This window comes from Dipodomys merriami, unplaced genomic scaffold (assembly GCF_024711535.1).
Source record: "Dipodomys merriami isolate MVZ:Mamm:240054 unplaced genomic scaffold, mDipMer1.0.p SCAF_200, whole genome shotgun sequence".
Lineage (NCBI taxonomy): Eukaryota > Metazoa > Chordata > Mammalia > Rodentia > Heteromyidae > Dipodomys > Dipodomys merriami.
This window is the reverse complement of record NW_027203383.1, coordinates 1,448,582-1,469,295: the sequence shown is the minus strand read 5'-3', so window position 1 is coordinate 1,469,295 and position 20,714 is coordinate 1,448,582. Positions and strand designations below refer to the sequence as shown.

At 40.3% G+C, this 20,714-nt stretch overlaps 1 pseudogene; it reads right to left on the bottom strand.

Annotated features, from left to right (window-relative positions):
* Positions 1-6,612: 6,612 nt before the first annotated feature.
* Positions 6,613-20,656, bottom strand: LOC138833091 (KAT8 regulatory NSL complex subunit 1-like protein; annotated as a pseudogene).
* Between the last annotated feature and the right edge of the window lie 58 nt (positions 20,657-20,714).

Here is a 20,714-nt window from a genome sequence, read left to right as displayed (position 1 = left end):
AAAACGGTAGAATCGCTGGGCAACATTAAAGTTCCCGAGTATAGAGATCATAGAGGTCTGAACCTGGCACTCTTGGAAGTAAGTTTGCTTTAAAAATTTAATGACATCGTCTATGAATTGAATTCCAGTACTCTGTTTCTATGACAACTGCCAAAACCCACAAATCATCTGAAGCCCTCATCCCCACCTTGGAAGGGTATTGAAAACCTAGGGTCTTGTAGAGGTTCACGCTCTGCCACTGGATAATGTACACCTTAACCCTTAAGCAGTTTTTGTTAGGCAGTGAATCACTAGTTGAATCCATAGTCATTTAACGAAGTTTTTCATCTTTTCCAGGAACAGGCTATTGGACTTGTGGTGTTTTTTACCTCCTGTTTAATCCCTGCGGCATATATACTTAGCAAACTGGAATATTACAAACAAGTGTAGATGGAAGAAGTTGAGCACCATTTTGTCCCAAAGAGCTTTCAGAAAAGGCTGTGGCTTCTTAAATTAACAATGGAGTCTACTGTGAACTTTGAATTTCATAGCCATATGATTATGGCAAATATTTTGTGCTTTTGAGTAAAGCATACTTTGTAGGTCCATTGTCAAAACCTTGTTTCTGCTTAAGTATTAAATAAAATTGAAACACTTATGCTTTGCATATGTTTGATCACATATTTATTCTTGTCAGTGCCTTGAACATACAAGGCAAATGGTCTACCACTTTAGTTGTATCCTCAGCCTTTAATAGATTGTTTTCTAAATATAGAAAACTGATGAAATTTTGGTGATGAAAAATATAATAGGAACTACTATGAAAGGTCAGACATAGGAATTTGGAGTGACACCAGGTAATATTTTGTAGGAGTAAATGTTTATATCTAATAATAACTTTAAAAGATTAGCTATATAGCTGTATAAGTGAGTTTTGTGATTTATTAGTATTGCTACTTCATTATTTGCTGTGAGAAATATAACTCCCCACTTAACCTGGGGATTGAACCTATGGCTACTGACATGCTTAAGCAAGCTGTCTGTCACTAAGCTCCAGCCTCATATCAGTTTGTGTTTGCTTCTTTAAATTCCAGGATTTGGTAAGTAAGTAAATGTGAAGTTTGTACCTCTAATTTATGATTTTGTTAGTATTTTGGTTATCTTAACAGGTTTGATACAAGGTTGCTATAGTTGGCTTATATTTTTGGATCAAGTACTTGTTGGGTCTTCACTAGTAGACTGAAAAGAAGGGATTTAACTCTAAAAGAAGTTTTCACTCTTAGGGGAAGTCAGTGTTTTTCTTAGAGCCTTCAGTTGACTGAAGGAAGCGGGATCTGTTTTAGCCTCCTTATTTAAATGTTCATCTCACTTGTCCCAGAAACAGCCAAAATACTGGTTAACCAGATATCTGTACCACAGCCTGGCCACTTTGAAGTATATAATCCTCATAGTTGGGTAAAAATATGTAATCAGTGTCTTAGCAATTTTTTTTTTGGTCGGTCATGGGGCTTGAACTCTGGGCTTGGGCGCTGTCCCTCAGCTCTTCAGCTCAAGGCGGGTGCTCTACCACTTGAGCCATAGCACCACTTCTTGTTTTCAAGTGGTTTATTGGAGATAAGAGTCTCACGGATTTTCCTGCCCGGGCTGGCTTTGAAATGGCAATCCTCAGATTTCAGCCTCCTGAGTAGCTAGGATTACAGCACTGGCTTGTCTTAGCAATTTATCGAGATCTACCTTGCCTCTGCACAGGTGACAAACTTCCTTTTAGGCCCTTTAGTCTTTCACATCCAACAAAACCTTACTACTTTTGCTTCATTTTCCCCCCTCTGATTCTGATGGATTTGTATTTTCTAATGACTACCTCCACATAATGGCAAAAGATTGTTTACCTTTGTCCTGGCTAAGGAAGAATAGTGGATGTTCTGTCTATAGAACTGCTCTGATCCATTTATTTGACACTCCCTTATTGCATTAATACTGTGTGTTGGGAAGTGGTAGCTCATTTTGTTGTAATGTTCTCTTACTGCTTAATTTCACATGCATGAAGGTGTTACGTTCAAGGTACAATTGATTTTTTTTTGTTATTTGAGGAGGTTATGTTCTATAAAGTTGTTGTGAGCATTGAATTATTTAATACTGAACTATTACTCCAACCAGAAGTGTAGGATTGAGTTCCTGTGAGCCTCTGGTAACAATTAATTTTTTCTTTTGTGGTAGTAGAGTTTGAATTCAGGGCCTTGTGCTTGTCAAGCAAGTGCTCTCAGCTTCCTCCAGCCCTATTTGTATTGGTTACTTTTGAGATAGGGTCTAATTCTTTTTTTTTTTTTTTGTCATGTGGCTTGAACTCTGGGCCTGAGCGCTGTTCTTCAGCTCTTCAGCTCAAGGTGAACACTCTACCACTTGAGCTACAGCGCCACTTCCGTTTTCTGGTGGTTTTTATTGGAGATAAGAGTTTCATGGACTTTCCTGCCCCGGGCTGGCTTTGAACCATGATCTTCAGATCTCAGCCTCCTGAGTAGCTAGGATTACAGGTGTGAGCCACCAGTGCCCGGCGATAGGGTCTAATTCTATGCCTTGGCTGGCCTAGACCATCTCCTATTTGGTTTCTCCTTGTTGCTGGCATAAACGATGTGCCACTCACCCAGGGTTGGGCAAGAGAAAGTGGTGATAACATTTTTGACAACTTCTCAGTATATAGCTTGTTTTAGCATCAGGTAACCATACTTATGAATCATTTCTTCACAGATTTTCAGCTTTAATTACTTTTGGAAGGGTTAGGACAAGTGATTAATTTGGAATTTGACAACATTCCCTGAATAGTTTTCTTCAAAACTGTTTTTGGGTTCCTTGTTGCCTGGACAAGCTTTGTCCCAGTAATGTTTCTTTGTTACTGGGATGAGATGTTGTCCTGTTTGGCCTGATTTCACTTTGGAGGTCAGCAACAGGTCAGGTGGGAGTCAAGGCTAAACTTAGGCAGCAAAGAGTTCTAGAAAGAATTGCCCTGAAGCTTAGCATACCTGGAGTCTATTGAGTTTTTGTGTTGTTAGAATTAAGAATACATAAGCACAAAGCCTATGAAGACTAGCATTATTAAAGTTTTAACTTCAAGGACACCAGTAAAGTTTTCCTAAGCTTTGCATCAGAGAAAGCTTACATACTTGAAGGAACATAATTTAACATATAATAGAAACAGCAGTTACAGCTCTACATACTTTTATTCAGATATGTAGGGCCCTAAATATTAGATCATTTAAAATTTTATTTGATTTGCTAATTAAGATGTACAAGCAATTACTTTCATAGAACATTTTTTTTAAACTCAGTTATAGGGCTTGAACTCTGGGTCTGGTCACTGTCCTTGAGCTCTTCAGCTCAAGGAAAGCGCTCTACCACGTGAGCCACAGCGCTACTTCGGTTTTCTGGTTCCTGTTTGAGCTGGCTTTGAACTGCAATCCTCAGATCTCAGGCTCCTGAGTAGCTAGAATTACATGCGTAAGCCACCGATACCTGGCTTTTAAACTTTTTATGTAGTAATAACTTATAAAAAACACTTGTAGCCGGGCGCTGGTGGCTCACGCCTGTAATCCTAGCTACTCAGGAGGCTGAGATCTGAGGATCGCGGTTCAAAGCCAGCCCGGGCAGGAGAGACCGTGAGACTCCTATCTCCAATAAACCACCAGAAAACCGGAAGCGGCGCTGTAGCTCAAGTGGTAGAGTGCTCGCCTTGAGCTGAAGAGCTGAGGGACAGCGCCCAGGCCCAGAGTTCAAGCCCCACGACCGACAAAAAAAAAAACAAAAAACAAAAAAAAACACTTGTTTATAAACCAAATATTAGGAAGTAATTGAACCCAAACTGTATTTATGTCAGAATGAAACAGATTAAGCTCCTTTGTTTAAATAGCAATACTTATTTAAACAGCCACCATACTTGAAGGCTCTCTGAGCAAGTGTTCATTTAGGCAGGCAAGATGGCTGCCTGAATTTTGAAGAGGACAGTTTTTTCTTTAGTCCAGAGCCTGAGAGTTAATTCCCAAATGCCCTCATTTTAGTTACACCCAATTGAGATAATTTTTATAAAAAGAGACAATAGTTTTAATGTATTAACTTTGTACTAGTTTAAGAACCATCCTAAATATATTTACACACACTACATTCAAATTTTAAATTCAGGGTTGGGAAGGTGGCTTAGTGGTAGAGTGCTTGTCTTGCATGCATGAGGCCCTGGGTTCGATTCCTCAGCACCACATAAGCAGAAGAAAAAAAAGCCAGAAGTGGTGCTATGGCTCAAGTGGTAGCGTGCTAGCCTTGAGCTGAAGAGCTGAGGGACAGCGCCCAGGTCCACAGTTCAAGCCCCATGACCGGACCCCCCCCCCCCCAAAAAAAAAAACAATTCATGTTCCAAGACAAACTTGCATAAAAATGAAAATCAGCCATAATAATTAGTTGCTTTAGGGGCTGGGAAGGTGGCTCAGTGGTAGAGCGCTTGCCTTGCATGCATGAGGCCCTGGGTTCGATTTCTCAGCACCACATAAGCAAAAGAAAAAAGCCAGAAGTGGCACTGTGGCTCAAGTGATAGAGCATTAGCCTTGAGCTGAAGAGCTAAGAGACAGTGCCCAGGCCCAGAGTTCAGGCCCCATGACCGGACCCCCTAAAAAATAATAATAATTAGTTGCTTTCTGAAATTCCAGGGCCAAGTGAAGTTTTAGCCCAATGTTTGATAGACTAATGTACAAAAAATACCTATGGATAAGTTTATTAATTTAGGGTACTCACATATACTTTTAGCTATAGGTTAATTGTACTTCTATCTGGGGGTTACAAGATGGTGAGGACTTTCCTGCCATCCTGCTGTCAGAGCCATCATGGTGGAGGTGCACTTTGTGGAGTTTGTCGGCTAGAGGTAACCACAAAAATTTTCCAAATAGCGTTTAGAAGGGGATATATAAGACCTGTTACACACAACATATAAAAATAAACAAATAGGACATTTCCACATTTTTCTTGTTTGTGTCACTAGATACTAAAGGCAGTAGAAACAATTTAAGATGCTTTCTCAAACTAAGCACTATTTTAATTTCTGATATCCTGGAGAATGAAATGAAACAAATGGAACTTTTTCTTCACTGGGACTTTAATAAGCACAAAAAATGTCTGTGGAGAGCAAAAGACTTTTCCTCAGGGCAGAGTGTTGAATGACCAATCTATCCAAAAAGTTAGGACAGTAGAAACACGGGATGGGAGGTTTTCAGAGAAAAAATTTAATTTCTTGGGAGGAGCCATTGGACTTTTGTGGACTTTTAAACATAGACATTATGTGTTCATTCAAATCTGGTATGTGATGGAGATAGGTCAGAGTTATCCACATCAGAAGGAGTTAAGTGGATGTCCTCCAGGGATTGGAAGAAGGAGAAGGAATGGAAAGATATCTATGAGGAATTAGAAAAGGGAGAGAGCTGTGGGGAAGGGCAATGTCTTGGAAAAGAGGAGGGCTAGAAAAGAGTCTGGATCATGCATGTGGGCAAAGAGCTGGGGATCAGCCAGAATGCCAAAAGAATTTAAAGGAATTTTAGAGGAACCTTAGCAGGAAAAAAAAATCAAGTTGTAAAATTGTCAAGAGTGTTACTCTGAAAAACATGAGAGTATTATTCTGAGGCTAGACTTCTCAATCTGATATTTTGCAAGGCAGCTACAAAAAAAAGTGATTTTTTTTCCTCTCAAATGTTTGAGTATAAAATTTAGCCTAGTGGTGGAGAATTAGGAGAATTAGCCTAAGGATGAGTCTGAGAATGGAAGTAGTTTGTCCCAGTTTGGGGGAAGAATTTCTGGCTGGCACCCTAAGTCTATTTCGGGAATCTTCCTGGGAGAAAAGGTCCCAGCATCTGGAGAATAGGGTGTTGTCTTTTTTTTTTGGGGGGGGGGTCCGGTTGTGGGGCCTGAACTCTGGGCCTGGGCGCTGTCCCTCAAGTCTTCAGCTCAAGGCTAGCGCTCTACCACTTGAGCCACAGCGCCACTTCCGGCTTTTTTCTTTTTGCTTATGTGGTGCTGAGGAATCGAACCCAGGGCAAGCGCTCTACCACTGAGCCACCTTCCCAGCCCCATAGGGTGTTGTCTTTGATGGATGTCTTCTCATTAGAGGGACTCTACAAATTGGGCTGCAATCCAAGGGTGAGAGGAACTCCAGAGGGTCACTGAAGTTTGAGCTAACTCCCATGTATGAAGTCAGGACATGCAGTCCTGACTATAGGCCTTCCCAGAGAAGGGAAGGGGCAAAGAACAAGGGTGATTCACTACTGACACTGAGACTCATTCCACAGGGCAGAGATTATGTCATCCCATGAACCAATATAAGTATTTGAAAGTAAAAGTGTCAGGGGAGAGGGAGAGTTCACACCTGTGTTGGAAGTGGGGACTTGAAATGGAAAAGAGCTTGCAGGCTTTATGAACTTAAGGTAGTTAGACTTTTTTTTTCCAATTTCTTTTGGTATATGATTTTACCAGAAAGTAGCTCTGCACAGAGACTCACAAATTTCAAGGGAAGTAGATGGTTCCATGAAGGAATCAGTATAAGTCTCAGTTCGTTTACTACTAAGAGTAATGGGTTCAAGACACTTAAAAGGATATCTTTAGCTTTCATCAAGGAGCCTCCCTGGACAGAGACCTGCAGTTGTATCCAAATCCAAATGCAACACTACTGAAGATCTGAAAAGGAATTCTTCCAGTTTTCCTTGTGAAGGCCACCAAATTGTGGAATTTGAAGCCATGGGTTGGTAACTATGTGAATAATAGAAACAGATATATTAGGATGCCTGTACAAGAGAGTCACTGCAGACAGCAAGGCAACAGAATTATAGTGTCTCTCTTCCATTCTTTTTATGGGTGTATGTGTGCCTGACCTGAGGCTTGAACTCAGGGACTGAACACCATCCTTGTCTCTATCACTTGAGCCACAGCTCCAGGTCCTGTTTTTTTTTTTGTTTGTTTGTTTTTGGTAGTTAATCCCCAGATCTCTGCTTTCTGAGTAGCTAGGATTACAGGAATGAGCTACCCACTATCTTCCATTCTTTTAAAAAAATAAAAAAAAAAAAACATGTTTTGGGCAGTCTTTTCAGTTTCCACTTATTTATTTTTTAACTAACTGAAAGTGTGTGTGTGTGTGTGTGTGTGTGTGTGTATGTGTGTGTGTATGTGTGTGTGTGTGTGTGCTGATACTGGGCTTGAACTCAGGGTCTGGGTAATGTCCTTGAGCTTTTGTGCTCAAGACTAGTGCTCTGCCACTTAAGCCACAGCTCCACTTCCAGTGTTTTTGGTGGTTAATTGGAAATAAGATTCTCATAGACTTTTCTATCAGGCTGGCTTTGAACCATGATCCTCAGGTCTTGGGCTCCTGAGTAGCTAGGATTAGAGGCATGAACCACCAGTGCCTGGCTGAAATGTTCCTTTCCCTGTCATATCCAAGTATATGCCTAGATCTCAGAGATAATTTTCAATCCTTTCTCTCTTTTTTTAAAAACTCTGTATTTGGGAGGGGGGGACCAAGATGGCGACGGGGCAGTAGGGAAACGCCACAGCTCTCTCCAACCAAAAAGAGAGTTCGAGTTCCAACGCTTAATCTCCCCAAGAGACCGACAACAACAAAAAGACGAACACTCAGAGAAAAACCAGAGGCGGAGAATAACAAAAAAAGAAAGAGAGGAAAAGAATTTCAAAACAGAGAAAAGCGAAGACCCCTCCCCCAACCTTTACTGGCCGCGCGGCAGTGCGCCAAGCCGCTGGCCAGCCGGCCCGGCGGGGGCTGTGGGAGCCCCAGAGAAACAGTAGAGACACAGGGGGCCACTTTCAGAACATCAGGTACTGGTTTGCAGAACAGCAGATCGCCAGGAACAGAGAAACCTACCAGCCGGGAGTCTCCACGAGGATCCCCACCCCTCACTCTCCACCCGAGCAGAGAGGCTCCATCCCGCCAAAGCCGCTCGGCATCAGCAGAGTGACAAAAGGACCTGTCGGCAGACCACCCAGCCCGCCTGATCGCGATCGCAACGATCCAGCACTCTCCACCCGAGCAGAGAGGTTCCATCCCGCCAAAGCCGCTCGGCGCGACAAAGGGTCCTGTCTGCAGACCACCCGCCCGCCCGATCACGATCGCAACAACCCGGCGGGGTCACTTGGGCCCCAGAGGTACCGAGAAGAAGCTGCCTGAGCGTGGACACTCTTGACCCAACAGCTTCGACAGAGGCAGAGACAGAAAAGAATCACACAGAGCCACCACCGCCCAACCCAGCGCGGATTGCAACAACAACTTACGACCTACACCACACAGAAACAACCAGCTCCAGGGTGAGTACCCCACAGGGGAAGTGTATCCCTCAAGGGAGACCAGAGCTGGAGGGAATCCCCAGACCCTGACCTAGACTCCCTACCCCAGCACCCGGACCACAGGACCCACTAAAACTGGGAACTGTTTGAGAGCTCCACCAGCCCGTGGAGCACACTCAGCTGGCCAGGCTAGAGCAAGAGCACCCCTGGAAGGGAGCTTAAATGCCCAAGCCAGGAACAGCGCCCCTGGGTCAAGACTACCAACAGTAGAAGAAATTTGAACTGTGTCCCCCAGGCTGTATAACCTAGGTGGTATACACATCAGCACAGGCCTAACGAGTGCGCTCCAGGCTGCATAACCTAGGTGGTATACACATCAGCACAGGCCTAACAAGCGCGCTCCAGGCTGGGGCCAGAACCAGGCCCGGAGATCCGGCGCCTGAACAACACAACCAACTCCTCCCAATTGAAGTAAAAAGCTGAGCATACGCCTCAACAGAGGGGAGAAAACCAGGAAACAACACTCCCCCGGGAAGCACGCCTGTGACAACAAAAGACCTGGAGGCCCAGGACAAGAGAAGCCCAAACCCCACCAAAACTCCACCCATATACCCTAGACTGGGAATTGGGCAACACAGGCTGCCAGCACCTGATAGTAAGCAGGAGCTCAGACTGTTAAGGCGGCTCAGCAATAGAGTGATAGTCTTGGATGTATGAGGCCCTGCATCTGATTCCTCAGCATCACAAAAGCAAAAAGGGTCAGAAGTGGTGCTGTGGCTCAAACGGTAGGGTGCCAGCCTTGAGCTGAAAAGCTGAGGGACAGCACCCAAACCTAGAGTTCAAGCCCACAACCAGCCCAAAACAAATAAACAAAAACACATCAGGAGCCCATAGCAGACTCCAGCATTTGGGAGAGTGCATCCAGAGCATCTGTTCTTCACAAGAGCACCCGTAGGAGCAAACACAAGCAGTCTAGGCTGCTCAACCCTTCCAAAGGCGGGAACTGCCAGCAATCTACAGCAGAGAGCTGAGAATCCTAAGTAAGTCAGAATAGCAGCTGGAAATAGGCTCCCAACAGAACCCAGATCAGGCACAGACTCTCTCTACCAATACAGAATCAGCAACCAAGCAAAGACAGACACACCAAAACAAAATTGAAGAGCAGTCTCCTGAACCTCCATGCGAAAATCACAGAGAAAAATCACAAGGTTTACTACCACCCAGGACAGCAAGCTCACCTCAAAAGCCAGCAGCCACACAGGGGAGAGCCCCAGTGGGAGCAAAGCAGGAATGGAAGACAAAGGCTACTTCCAAGGGTTGCTGGAGGCAATGACTCAAGAAATAAAGCGAGAAATTGATCAGAAATTGAAAGAGCACAAGGATGAACTATCCAAAGAGATACAGGGTATCAAACAAGAGATGCATGCAAAAATAGAAGCTGCACAAACCTCAGTAAGAAGTGAGATAAACGCCAAATTAGAGGTAATGCATACCTCATTGAGAGGTGAGATCAGTACTCTGAGAACCAACATTGAATCCATAAAGGGATCCATTTCCTCCATGCAAACCACAATAGAAGCCACTGTCAACAGAGTGAATGAAATGGAAGGTCGAGTGTCAGATACAGAAGACAGAATACACCAACTGGACCAAAAAGTGACAGATATGGAAAAATTACTCAAATTAAACCAAAGGGATATTCAAGAGCAAGCAGATAATGCTAAAAAATTTAACCTTCGCATAATTGGAGTGGACGAAGGTGAGGAATTCCAGAGCAAGGGAATGCAACACCTATTTAACAATATAATCAATGAAAATTTTCCCCACCTCAAAAACGACCATCTTAACCACATCACAAAAGCTTATCGAACACCCAACAAGCAAGACCCCAGGAGAAACACTTCTAGACACATTATAGTAAAAATGATAGATCTGAATAATAAGGAAACAATCCTGCATGCAGCAAAAATGAAGAAGGAGCTATACTACAATGGGAAAAAAATAAGAATTACTGCAGATCTCTCCACACAAACAATGAATGCAAGAAAAGCCTGGGAAAGCACCATACGAGCCCTGAGAGCCAATAACTGCCAACCCAGACTGATCTACCCGGCAAAGCTAGCATTCACATTTGATGGAGAACTGAAAACTTTTAATAGCAAAGAAAAACTAAATGAATACATAAACATTAAGCCAGCATTACAAAGAATTCTAAGAGGGGGGACACAACCTGAAGAAAGCAGCCAGGAACTGGGGCCTGCCCCAAACAGGCATTACTCAAAGTCTAACTGAGCAAGCACAGGAGGAAAGGAAAGAAGAAAAACTTAGGAAAACGGAATGGCAGGGACAACAATGCATCTCTCTATACTTTCTCTTAATATAAATGGGCTGAATTCGCCAATTAAAAGAAAACGAACTGAGGACTGGATAAGAAAACAAGACCCATCCATCTGTTGCCTTCAGGAGACCCACCTCTCAGCCAAACATACAAACAAACTCAGAGTGAAGGGGTGGAAAAGGATCTACCAATCAAACGCCCCCAGTAAGAAAGCAGGTGTAGCTATCCTGATATCTGACAAAATAAACTTTTCATTAAAATCAGTACAGAAAGACAAGGACGGACACTACATATTAATAAAGGGAACAATCCAAGAGGAGGATATAACCATCATCAACTTATATGCCCCAAATATTGGTGCACCCAGATATGTCAAACAAATGCTCTCAAACTTACAGAATAAAATAGATCCCAATACGATAATACTAGGAGACTTTAACACACCACTCTCACCAAAGGACAGGTCTACCAACCAGAGGATTGGCAAAGAAGCTACCGAATTAAGAGAGGCCATACTGCAAGCAGAATTAACTGACATCTACCGAGTATTTCACCCTAAAACAACACAGTACACATTCTTCTCAGCAGCTCACGGAACTTTCTCCAAAATAGACCATATCATAGTTCATGCAAGGAACTTAAGCAAATACAAAGGGATCGACATAATCCCCTGTATCCTATCTGACCACAGTGGAATCAAGCTAGCTCTCAATAACAAAGCATACCGCAGAAATTTCTCCAATACATGGAAATTGAACAGCACACTCCTTAACAATGCCTGGATAACAGAAGAGATCAGAGAAGAAATAAAGCATTTCCTACAACTCAATGAAAATGAAAACACCTCACAAAGAAACTTGTGGGACACAGCAAAAGCAGTCCTGAGGGGCAAATTTATTGCCCTCAGTGCCCACATCAAGAGAATGGAGACAGACCAAGTAAATAATCTCATGTTGCAATTAAAACAGCTAGAAAAACAGGAAAAAATGGGACCTAAAGCTACTAGAAGAAGCCAGATAACCAAATTAAAAGCAGAGATTAACCAATTAGAAAATCAGAAAACCATAACCAAAATAAACCAAACAAAAAGCTGGTTCTTTGAAAAAATAAACAAAATTGATGGCCCATTGGCTAGATTAATTAAAAAAAGAAGAGAGGAAACCCATATTAATAGGATTAGGAATGCCACGGGAAACATCACCACACGTACCCAAGATATCCAAACAATTCTAACAGACTACTTTCAAAAGCTATACTCTCTAAAGGAAGAAAATCGGGCAGAAATGGATGCATTTTTAGAGAAATACAAGTTGCCCAAACTGAGCAAAGAAGAAGTTAACCAATTAAATAAGCCAATATCCTATAATGAGATACAGGAAGCTATCAAAAGTCTTCCAACAAAAAAAAGCCCAGGACCAGATGGATTCACAGCAGAATTCTATAAGACCTTTAAACAAGAACTAATACCCATACTCCTCAAGCTCTTCAGAGAAACAGAGAAGGAAGGAGCTATCCCAAACTCATTCTACGAAGCCAATATCACACTCATCCCCAAACCAGGCAAAGACCCAACCAAAAAGGAGAATTACAGGCCAATCTCCTTGATGAACACAGATGCAAAGATCCTTAACAAGATTCTAGCTAACAGAATCCAGAAACACATAAAAAAAATAATTCACTATGACCAGGTAGGCTTCATCCCAGAGACACAGGGATGGTTTAACATACGTAAGTCAATAAATGTAATCCAACATATCAACAGAGCCAAGGTCAAGAATCACATGATTATCGCTACAGATGCAGAAAAGGCCTTTGACAAAATTCAACATTCATTCATGCTAAAAGCTCTGGAGAAAATAGGAATAGAAGGAACATTTCTAAAAACAATAAAAGCCATTTATGACAGACCAATAGCCAATATTATACTTAATGGGGAAAAGCTACAACCAATTCTCCTAAAATCAGGAACAAGGCAAGGATGCCCACTGTCTCCACTCCTCTTCAATATAGTCCTAGAACCCTTAGCCAGGGCAATAAGGCAAGAAAAAGACATTAAATGGATCCGCATAGGAAAAGAAGAAGTTAAACTATCCCTTTTTGCAGACGACATGATACTATACCTCCACGATCCCAAAAACTCCATCCCCAAACTCTTAGAAATCATAAATCACTTTGGCAAAATAGCAGGATACAAAATAAACCCACAAAAATCAGTTGCCTCCTATACACTGATAATGTACAGGAAGAGAGGGAAATAAAGGGAGCAACCCCATTCACAATAACCTCCCGAAAAATAAAATATTTAGGAATTAACCTAACCAAAGATGTAAAAGAACTATTTAATGAGAACTATAAAAAGTTAAAGAAAGAAATTGCAGAAGACACTAGGAAATGGAAAGACCTCCCATGCTCCTGGATAGGCCGACTTAATATAGTAAAGATGGTAATACTTCCAAAACTAATATACAAATTCAATGCAATTCCTATTAAAATCCCAATGACGTACATCTCTGAAATACAGAAAACAGTCCAAAAATTCATATGGAACAACAAAAGACCTAGAATAGCCAAAACAATTCTAGGGGATAAAGACAATATGGGAGGGCTATCCATGCCGAACTTCAAACTCTACTACAGAGCTATAATAACAAAGACAGCATGGTACTGGCACAAAAACAGACCCGAAGACCAATGGAACAGAATAGAAGATCCAGAAATAAATCCACAGGCCTACAGCCAGCTGATATTCGACAAAGGAGCCAAAGACATACAATGGAAGAAACACAGCCTCTTCAACCGCTGGTGCTGGGAAAACTGGGCAGCCACATGCAGAAAACTAAAAGTGGACCCCAGCCTATCACCATGCACCAACATCAACTCAAAATGGATTAAAGACCTTAACATTAAACCTGAATCTCTGAAACTACTGCAGGACAGAGTAGGAGAGACACTTGAACTAATAGGCACAGGAAGGAACTTCCTGAACAGAGTCCCAGGGTCACAACAAATTGGAGAGAGACTCGACAAATGGGACTACCTTAAAATAAAAAGCTTCTGCACAGATAAAGCTATCGCAACCAAGCTAGAAAGACAACCAACTAATTGGGAAAAAATATTTACCAGCAATATATCAGACAAGGGGTTAACATCCTGTATATACAGGGAACTCAAGAAACTAATCCCTCCCAAACCCAACAAACCAATTACTAAATGGGCAAGGGAACTAAAGAGGGACTTCTCAAATGAAGAAATAAAAATGGCAAAGAAACACATGAGGAAATGTTCATCATCCCTGGTGGTGAAGGAAATGCAAATAAAGACAACCCTGAGATACCACCTTACCCCAGTCAGAATGTCCCACATCCACAAATCAGCCAACGACAAATGCTGGAGGGGATGTGGAGAACGAGGAACGCTATTACACTGCTGGTGGGAATGTACACTCATACAACCACTTTGGAAAGCAGTCTGGAGGGTCCTTAGAAAGCTAAAGATTGACCTCCCTTACGACCCAGTCATACCACTTCTAGGCATCTACCCTGAACAACAGGAACCAATATACAAAGACACATGCACCTCCATGTTTATTGCAGCACTGTTCGCAATAGCTAGGATATGGAAACAACCTAGATGCCCCACCACAGATGAATGGATCCAAAAATTGTGGTATCTATACACAATGGAATATTATGCAGCCATTAGAAATGACAAAATAATGGCATTTGCAGGGAAATGGATGGAGCTAGAAGGAATCATGTTGAGCGAGGTAAGCCAAGAACGAAGAGACAAACAGTACATGGTCTCCCTGATAAGTGGATGATGAATCCAAAATGTTAGGTGATATGACAAAACTAACAGGACTTAAGAAACAAAGAACTCGCACTCATCTGGTTGAACCACTACTAAATATCCCCATGCTGCTGATCACATATATGGTATATAACATATGAGCACCGTTATATATTACAGACTGTGATAGACAATTTGCTCCAGGAAAGTTAGAATGAACTTGTGACTTTAAATGAGCATCATTATTCCACAATACTGTGAATTTCCGGAAATTAAGTAATCCATCACGATCAAAAAAAAAAAAAAGAACCTTGGGGAAGGGAGGGAGGGAGGGGATGGTAGGGGGAAAACAATGGAGGGGGTAACAATGTTCAAGAGGAAGTGGAAGTGTACTCATTACCTCACTCATGTAACTGTAACCCTCTGTATAGTATCTCTACAATAAAAAAATTAAAAAAAAAAACTCTGTATTTGAAATAGTATCTATATGATATCATACACACAATTTCCTCCCCTCAGTTTGATCTATTATTTGTTTTTTCTCCCTTCAGTTTGATATATTTTATTTTATTTTTTTGCTTATAGAAACAACTTTACAAACACATAGAAGATTATATATGGTATATATAATATATACGACATGGTCTATATAAATATATTTACATATATATATATATATATATAATAGAGCAACTTGAATTTGTCTGGCACTTATTTTCTTTTAAAAATGAATATAGTAAAATTACAAGCAACACTTTAAGTGTTGAATTGGAATGTTTTACCCTTTAGAGGGAACAGTATAAATAACTTTATCCTAAATAAAAATTTGGGTGTCATATTCCAAAGACTCAAGCCAAATGACCAGGCTTTTCAGTTATATAGGTGATACAACTTGAATTACCTTTTTGATAAAGTGATCTATATGAATTGTGTTTAACTTTCACATAGAAGAAAAAGTGACAGAAGTGGTGCTGTGGTTCAAAGTGGTAGAGTACTAGCCTTGGGCAGGAAAGCTCAGGGATAGCATCCAGGCCCTGAGTTCAATCCCCACGATTGATCAAAAAAAGAAAAAAAAAAGAGAAAAAAATGATATCATAGCTTTAAAAGGAATTACTCTCTAAGTCTCATTTTTTTTCTTTCATCCTGACATAGTAAGGCTGTTGGAACTTTATCCTTCAGCAGAAAAGCCCATAGTTCCCAATACAAAGACTTAATTTCTTGATTTTCATTTAAAGAAGTTGAATCATGTACACACAAGTCATGATTCTCTGAAGGAAGTGCTGAAGGACTTTCAGCAGCACGTTGCTGACTATTACTGAATTCATTAAGGTATTCTTTTCAAAAGCAAGTCCTGCTCTTCATTATTTTTACTGTGTGCTCAATTGTTTCTTCTTCTTCTTTTTTTTTTTTTTTTGGGTCCGGTCATGGGCCTGAACTCTGGGCCTGGGCACTGCCCTCAGCTCTTCAGCTCAAGGCTAGCGCTCTACCACTTGAGCCACAGCGCCACTTCCGGCTTTTTTCTTTTTGCTTATGTGGTGCTGAGGAATCGAACCCAGGGCCTCATGCATGCAAGGCAAATGCTCTACCACTGAGCCATCTTCCCAGCCCTCAATTGTTTCTTCTTTGCTTCCATAGTAACCAGAAATGTCTTCTATCTTCTCTTCACCTAAGTTATAGTCTTCCAAAGGCTAAAGAAAAACCATTCTTAGCTTGGAGTAAGTATTTCCTTATATTGAAGTTTCTTTAACTTAGCTGGGGATAGTAATGTCACAAGTATCACCATTATTTGTGTTGTAATAGCTCTTATGTCTTAATCGCTGTCATGCAGATGATTTCTGGCTTCTTGATAAAACATTAGAGACATTAGAGATTACATTGACATTAGAGACAGCAGTGAAATTGCAATGGATACTGGTTCTGTGTATTGCAAGGTAAATTCAAGTTTTTTTTCCGTTAGTGCTAATGCTATTTCACTCAACTAACTTTTTTTCCTTGCCTGAAAGAGTTGTACAGATGATTCTGAGCTAATTCAAGGCTTATATACATTTATGTATTGACTCAAGCTATTATGTACAGGTGGTAGTGATATAATATAGCCACCTACAAATTTATTTTCAGTAAGATCCTTATTTCAGTCATTTAAAATAATATTTCAAAAGGAAAAATAAAGAGGCACATCTGATGACAATGGTATACCAGAATGAGAAAAATCTTAACTCTGAAATATGTTCTCCTCATATCTGAGGTTTTGAGTTATGTTCATAGTTATTTCAAGTTGAAGATGACTGCAGACAAAGCATTTATGTAGTATTTAAAACTGTTATTTCTTTTGAAGGTAAAGTCTTAGAAGCAAAAAGTCTCTGTTCTCCTTTTCTGGTGGGAAACTCACTTTGCCAGGAGTTAAGGCAGCTCTTGTTACTTAAGGTAGAATCCAAGGAAAAAGGGAGCTCAATTTCTGTAGAGATTTTGTAAAAATAATGAAGTGGCCTTGTTATTGCTGTTGTGCTTATGATAGTTAAGGATGTAGATTTTGATCTTATTTAGGCTTTTTCCTTTTCTTACTGTGCTTCTGGTTAAGTAACCAGCTACTAGAAGAAAGGTGCTTATCTAAATTCTCTGAAGAACTTGTGTGTGTCACTTCCTGGCTTAGTTCACCTTGGTTTTCTGTAACCAGAGAAGGGAAAGAGATGAGGAGGATTCATGATAAGAGAGGGGGAATCCTTGGTTGAGGTCTCTCAAAACCATCAACATACAAGGCTTTCGAAATCATCGATGAAAAAATTTTGAGAGCTTTCACAAAAGAGGAAACACAATGTGTAAGGCCATCAAAGGTTTATTGCCAAAGCAAGGAGAAATAGAGAAAGAAAAGTAGCTCCTGCCTGACATTCAGGAAGTGATATCTATTTTAGTCTTAGATTGTACTAAAATTTATTCCTCTATGTCCTCATCCCATTGGATGACTTCAATTACCATGTACTTGTTGATTACTCTCAAATCAATCTCTCTGTCCTAGATCTTTCTCCTCAAGTCAAGTTAGTTACATCTGTCTGCTTAACATTTCCTCTTGGATATTGAATAGACACTTTAGATTAAAAAATTCAAATTTGAAATCCCTCTCCAAACTTGCTTTTCTCTTTATACATGTTCATTCTTCCAGTATTTGAGCATTGTCTGTGACTATATATTGTGTTAGGTATTTGGAATACATGGAGAAACCAAATAGATAAGTCATGTATCTAACTTGGTATAGAAGGGGAGAAAGACAAACTTTTTACATATAATCACAAGCAGGATATGAAGAATAGCCAGGAGATCTAAGAAGTTGAGGGAGTGGAGAATCACAGGAAATAATTTGCTAACATGATATATGATATTTATGTTGAGATTCCAAAGATAAATAGGTCAAGACTAAGAGAAGGAAACAAATTTTAGACAAAAGGAACAACATAGATGAGCTCCTGTGGAACATGTTGACCTTCACAAAATTGAAGAAGGCTGTGTACCTTGATGGTTTGGAGTAAAAAGAAAAGTGATATATAAAGATGATAAATATATAAAGGTCAGAACTAAGTCTTAGATGTTCAAAATGTTATGTCAAGGAGCTGGGTGTGTAATTTATACTTATAATTCCAGAATTTGGAAGACTGAAGTAGGAGGATTGAGTTCAATTTGGGCTACATAGAAAGATCTTTTTTCGGCCGGCGCCGGTGGCTCACGCCTCTAGCCTCCTAGCTACACAGGAGGCTGAGATCTGAGGATCGCAGTTCAAAGCCAGCCTGGGCAAGAAAGTCCGTGAAACTCCTATCTCCAATAAACCACCAGAAAACTGGAAGTGGTGCTGTGGCTCAAGTGGTAGAGTGCTAGCCTTGAGCTGAAGAGCTGAGGAACAGCGCTCAGGCCCAGAGTTCAAGCCCCATGACTGACAAAAAACAAAAAACAAAAAAGATCTTGTTTCAAAAACAAGGATTTTGCAAATACAGGAAAACTAATAAAGGTTTTCAAATAGAGAAATAATAAGCTCTGTTGTCATAAGATAGCCTAAGTAATTTAAGCTTAAGAGAGTAAATGTAAGGAAAATGGATCATATTTTTCTCAAATCTCAAACGCAATCTACAAATTTAGTACAATTCTCATGTAAATTCCAATGACTTTCTAAACAGAAGTAGAAAAAAAGTCCTAAAAAATATATGGAAATATAAAATACTAGCTGGGCACTGGTGGCTCACGCCTGTAATTCTAGCTACTCAGGAGGCTAAGATCTGAGGATCAAGGTTCAAAGCCAGCCTGGGCAGGAAAGTTCGAGACTTTCATCTCCAATAAACCACTAGAAAGAAAACCACACGTGGTGCTGTGGCTCAAGTGGTAGAGTGCTCGCTTGAGCTGAAGAGCGCAGGGAAAGCACTTAAGCCCAGAGTTCAAGCCCCGCGATCGACCAAAAAAAACAAAAACAAAAACAAAAAACATAAAATACTTAAAATGTAAAAACAATCCTAAGTAAAAAGAGCAATACTAGGCTTGGGATGCCTACCATGTACAAGGTGCTGGATTTAATCGTTTACACTAGAAAAAAAGTTTTTTGTTTTTTGTTTTTTTAAAGCAAGGCTAGAAAAATCACAATATCTGACTTTAAACTATACTGCAGAGCCATAGAAACAAAACCAGTATGGTACTGCCATAAAACAGTCAAGCAGACCATTGGAATAGAATAGAAAATACAGAAATAATCCCACACAGCTAAAACTCTGTGATTCTTAATAAAGTGCCAAAAACATACATTGGAAAAAAGAGTGGCTTTAAAGTGGTGCTGGGATTACTGAATATCTATGTGTAGAAAGACTGAAACTAGTCCCTCTTACCTTGTATAAAAATCAACTTATGTTTGCTGGGCACTGGTGGCTCACAACTGTAATCCTAGCTACTCAGGAGGCTGAGATCTGAGGATCAAAGTTCAAAGCCAGCCCAAGCGGAACCTCAGTGAGACTCTTATCTCCAGCTGAATTGCTGAGGGACAGTGCCCAGGCCCAGAGTTCAAGACCCACAACCCCCCTCCTCCAAAAAAAAATCAGTTTATAGCAGGGCCATGGTACCTGTAATCATGCCTGTAATCCTAGCTACTCAGAAGGCTGAGATTTGAGGATTATAGTTAAAAGCCAGTCTGACAGGAGAGACTGTGAGACTCTTCAATTAAACACCAAAAAACCAGAAGTGGAGCTGTGGCTCAAGTGGTCGTCTTGAGCACAAAACTCAGGGATAGCACCAAGCCATGAGTTTAAGCCCCAGGATAAGCAAACACATAAAACAAATCAACTTATAAAGGAGATGACAGGAAAGGCATGGGAATCCAAAGAAAGGAGTGAATTTGTTCAAAGTTCACTATGTGCATATTTGAAAATATAAAAATAAAACCCTATCAAATTGCAAATACATATTAACTCAAAAATAAAAAAATTAAAAATCACCTTAAAATAGATCAAAGAACCTAATATATGAAATGAAAATATATAACTAATAAAGGAAAACATAGAGAAACACTTCAAGATCTAAGTATAGGTGGTGATTTTTTAAATAGGACTTGCTTAGGGAAAAAATAGAACTGCCAAATGGGGATGAATTAAATTACTAAGCTGAACAGAAAAAAAGTGATGGAATAACGTACAGATTGGAGAAAATGTTTGCTAGCTTTCATCTTGATGGGATTAATATCCAGACTATATAAAGAACTAAAACACACAAAGAGCAGATAATCCAATCAATAAATGGGAAAATGAACGGAACAGGTATCCAGGAAAAAAAAGTTCCAATGTCTTCAGCCATCAAGGAAATAGCAACTCAAAACCATGTTAAGATTCCATCTTACCCAGACAGAATGCTTGTGATCAAAAATACAAAAAATAACAAATGTTGGCATGTGTGATGTTTATGGTAGGGTGCTGACACTTAACACATTGCTAGTAGGAAGGCAAATTAGTCCATCCGCTGTAGAACCATTCTGGATATTTCTCAAAAAACACTAAAAATAGAGTTTTCATATGATTCAGTTCTATTACCTCTGGGTATTAAATAAATAAAACAAAATCTTGAAATAATAAACAAATGTTATAATGGAACTTAATATTTTGTATGATTATTATATCCTAAAAATATAAAAAATATGATACCATGGTTCTTAATTCCGCTATCTAAGCTAGAAATGAACATTGGCATTGGCTTCTCGACTGAAGTTGTTAATGAGGCCATTGGGCCTAACTAAAGAGGCTGAAATTTTCTACAGGTACTGCTACTGATTTCTAGAAGA